Consider the following 4,643-nt stretch of genomic DNA (forward strand, 5'->3'; position numbering starts at 1 on the left):
AGAATATAGTGGTGAGCTTTTATTTTGAACTGTTGCAGTCCATCTGGTATAGGTATATACTCACAGTTTAATTGGAAAGAAAGGTTTAGGGTCTGCACCCCATGAGATTATATAGCTCCAATTCAGGATGTGTGTGGCTTGGAGGGAAACATGAAGATGGTGGTACATCCACCTTCTGCTCTTGTCCTTCTGGATGTTGGAGACCACAGGTTTGGAAAGTGATAAGGGCAAATGCAAAGAGATTGCGGTAAAGACAGATTAAATGAAATCTGGGTTAAGCAGTCAGCAAACTGCTACTGACAGGTACCTACTCTGATGTACAAGTCAAGTTTCTCAGGAAAGGAGAAGAGAATTGGAAGTGACACAGAAATTAGGGATGTTGGGAGTTTCATGAGGTGCAAATAAATAGACAAGTTAGTCACTGCTCAATCACAAAACTCTGAGGTCACCATTTAAAGCAAAAAAGGAAAATTAGGAATTGTTTTCTCAATTTAGAGATTCTGATCCTTTTCATTCCTGCTGCACTTTTCCAACTTTCTCATTATCCACCTTCATCTTAAAAAAGGAAATCTCTTTGTGTGGCTCAGTGTCAAATTTTCATTCATTACTCCTGTGAAGTACCTTAAGAAAGTTATTGTCACCACTCTGACTGTGGTCATAAGTTAATTCTGGCTAAGGTTGTGGTGGGTGGGGAAGTTCTTGTGATGTGTACAGGAATGGCAGAGTTGGGGATTTTTGTTGGAAGGTTTGCCTATTAGATAGGAAAGCCTTTATTATGTTTTGAAATATATACTGTGCATTATATTTAAAGTGTTTGACATAAATTTCCCTTACTGCTGGAAGAAATCTAATACAAATCTTGATTCTGTCACCAACTTGTGACGTATATATTATTTCAGGTAAATACGCTGCTGCATTTTTTAACAGCACAGATTTTCCTTGGTAATTGTCAAGAAAATTCCCTTAATGAATGCACTCACCTGAACTTTTTCAACCACTTGCCCATTCTGCAATCTGTAGCTTATTCTATTTCCCATTTCCTGGTCACCCTAAACTCATGATTTCCTGTCACCTCCCACATTGTGTCCATTCAGCTTTTATTATTTGAGACCTAATGTAAGCAATTCTACAACCCACTTATGAGTACACAATATTACCAAGATCTCTAAATGCAGAAAGAATTTCCTGATGACCAGAATGTCCAGAACAAGGAGTCACAGTCTGAGGATACAGGCTATGACATTAGGTTCTGAGATGTGGCAAAATTTCTTCACCCAGAGGGTAGCGAGCCTTTGGGATTCTCTTGGAGAATGTGAGGACTCCAGATGCTGGAGATTAGAGTTGAGAGTGTGGTGCTGAAAAAGCACAGCAGGTCAGGCAGCATCCAAGGAGCAAGAGAATCGATGTTTCAGACATTAGCGCTTCATCAGGATTTCTGATGAAGGGCTTATGCCTGAAATGTCGATTCTCCTGCTCCTCAGATACTGCCTGACCTGCTGTGCTTTTCCAGCACCACACTCTCAACTTTGGAATTCTCTGCCACAGAAAGTTTTGAGGCCACAACATTGAATATTTTCAGGAAGACATTAGATATAGTTCTTAAGACTAAAGGGATCAAAAGGTATGGGGATAACGCAGGAAAAGAGTGATCAGTTATGATCGAATTGAAGTGCTAAATCTCCCTAATTTTTTTTCAATATCTCTATCTGTGGTACACCCTTTTGCAGAAGGAAGAATGATGATCTTAAAATGATATGTTGAAATCTTAGCTCTGTTTGTCTGTCAACAGATGCTGCCACATTTGCTGAGTTTTTCCAGCACTCTCTGTTTTAATTGTAACTAAGAAAATGGAGTATTTTCACCCCTGAATCGTAGAATAAAATAATTGTCAGACATACTTCCAGGGCAGGTAGAACTTGAATCTAGAGCTTCTGACTTAGAGGTAGGGCAATTAACACTATACCATAGACCAATCCAAATCATTGGATATAATAATGAAAGAATCATTGCCTCTTCTGATAGCAGCACATTTGCAATATTGTGCTGCACGCTTCGGTTGATTTCACATTTGGCATGGATGTGGAAATATTTTAGCTCCACCATTCTCAGCTGTATGTTTAAAACTTGGGAACCATGTCAATCACAGAAACTGAGTCACTCAGCAGTCGGCTACTAAACAGGCTTTAGCCCCCAGGATTGCACCAAGAAGGGCCAGAATATGAAATAATGCAGCACGAGATACTGCATTTTAGAGAAGGAAAATACCATAGGAGCATACACGAAGTTTACAGAAACATGTTGTGAATTTTTAGAAATTGGTTGGGTCTGGGCATTATAAATGGTGTGGCTGCAGAAGTGAAACAAATATGAAGCAAATTTGTATGGTTGACAGATCAGTAAAATGTCAGTGCAAATGTTAAGGAAGGTGATTAATTCTAGTATAAAGCATGGATACATGAAGGAATGATGACAAAAAGTATGTATGCACCATGCAGGAGGAAGAATTTAGTTTTAGAGTCTGCCAAATGGTTCTTACTGCTGCTTTTGTTCTATATCTTCTCATTCCTGTCAACAATTTGCTCATTTGAAGGCTCCAGTTCTGGTTACTTGATGTGACACCATTTTGAATTGCAAAATAGGTTGGTTAAAATATGCCTGTGTGTTGTGTATCTCCAAAGCTTATTTAAAATATATATTTGCAATTTTTCTTTCTTCTGAACTTGATAAACTGTTTGTACATTTTCCACTACAATTCTAATCCTGATGATGTGGAGTTGCCGGAGTTGGATTGAGGTGGACAAAGTTAAATTTACACAACACCAGGTTATAGTCCAACAGGTTTAAAGTACAAACTTTCGGAGCACTGCTACTTCATCTGGTAGTTAGTGGGGCAGGATCATTAGACACAGAATTTTTACTAAAAGATCAAAGTGTCACATCCCCATTCTAAATAATTAAAAACTTAACAGCAATCGAGGTTTGTTCACTACATCGCATCAGTTGTATGACACATTGATCTTTTACGATAAATTCTGTGTCCTATGATCCTGCTCCACTAGCGCTCCTAAAACGTGTACTTTCAAATAAACCTGTTGGACTGTAACCTGGTGCTGTGTGAGTTTTAACATTGGATGTCCACATTTATAAAAGAAAGGAGACTCCCATCCAAATGTCATCTTTCAATAATCACCGGCAATTCAAAGCATTTTGTGGTGAATGAAAGTTCTATTAAAATAGTCACTAAATATTTGATTTCATTGATTGTAGTCATATGTACCTAAGTACAGTGAAAAGTTTTGTTTTGTGAGCAGTACAAGCAGATCATAGTAAACAAGGACATACAGCTCATGGGAGGGAGGGATGCAAGGTTATGGCTGCCCAGGAGGTGCACAAGAGCAATGTCAATATTAGATTGAAATTAGAGAGGTTCGTTCAGCAGTCAGATAACAACAGGGAAGGAGTTGTTCTGGAACCAGTTGGTGCATGTGTTCAAGTTTCTGTATCTTCTGCTTGACAGAAGAGGTTGGAAGAGAGTATTACTGGGATGGGAGGGGTCATTGATAATTTTGGCAGACTTTCCGTGGCAACGAGAAGTGTAAATGGAATCTATGGATGGGAATTTGGCTTTCGTGATGGTGTGGGCAGTAGTAATGTAGGAAACTCAGCAAGATCCTGCAAACACTTTTGACAGAAATTTCCAAGAGGATGAGAGGTTTGGATAGAATGAATTAAAAATAAATTCCTTTGTACAATGAGTGTAAGTCGTAAATTCAGAATTGTTTGGAAAAAATCTCAAAGAAAAGATGAGAATAATCTTTCTTCACAGAGTTGTCAGGAACTGGAACCCTCTACTTGAAAAGTAGTTGTGTCTTGTGGCGCAACGGTAGCGCGTCTGACTCCAGATCAGATGGTTGCGTGTTCAAATCACGTCAGGCTCACTGAAGTCGTTTTAGGGCGGCACGGTGACACAGTGGTTAGCACTGCTGCCTCACAGCGCCTGAGACCAGGGTTCAATTCCCAACTCAGGCGACTGACTGTGTGGAGTTTGCATGTCCTCCCCGTGTCTGCGTGGGTTTCCTCCGGGTGCTCCAGTTTCCTCCCACAGTCCAAAGATGTGCGGGTCAGGTGAATTGGCCACGCTAAATTGCCCGTAGTGTTAGGTAAGGGGTAAATGTAGGGGTATGGGTGGGTTGTGCTTCGGCGGGTCGGTGTGGACTTGTTGGGCCGAAGGGTCTGTTTCCACACTGTAAGTAATCTAATCTAAAAAAAAAATTTAGGGCGGCACGGTGGCACAGTGGTTAGCACTGCTGCCTCATAGCACCAGAGACCTGGGTTCAATTCCCGCCTCAGGCGACTGACTGTGTGGAGTTTGCACGTTCTCTCCGTGTCTGCGTGGGTTTCCTCCGGGTGCTCCGGTTTCCTCCCACAGTCCAAAGATGTGCAGGTCAGGTGAATTGGCCATGCTAAATTGCCCGTAGTGTTAGGTAAGGGGTATATATAGGGGTATGGGTGGGTTGCGCTTCGGCGGTTCGGTGTGGACTTGTTGGGCCGAAGGGCCTGTTTCCACACTGTAAGTAATCTAAATATTTTAAAAGTGGATTGGTTAGCGACTAGACAATGAGGAACTTAATGGTTAAAAACAA

At 40.9% G+C, this 4,643-nt stretch overlaps 1 non-coding gene across 1 annotated transcript; it reads left to right on the forward strand.

Moving 5' to 3' along the window:
• Positions 1-3,865: 3,865 nt before the first annotated feature.
• On the forward strand, positions 3,866-3,938 carry trnaw-cca (transfer RNA tryptophan (anticodon CCA)). The gene has a single exon. It is a non-coding gene; the product is annotated as a tRNA-Trp (tRNA).
• The last annotated feature ends 705 nt before the right edge of the window (positions 3,939-4,643 follow it).

The sequence above is a fragment of the Hemiscyllium ocellatum genome, chromosome 26, assembly GCF_020745735.1.
Source record: "Hemiscyllium ocellatum isolate sHemOce1 chromosome 26, sHemOce1.pat.X.cur, whole genome shotgun sequence".
In the NCBI taxonomy this organism is placed as follows: domain Eukaryota; kingdom Metazoa; phylum Chordata; class Chondrichthyes; order Orectolobiformes; family Hemiscylliidae; genus Hemiscyllium; species Hemiscyllium ocellatum.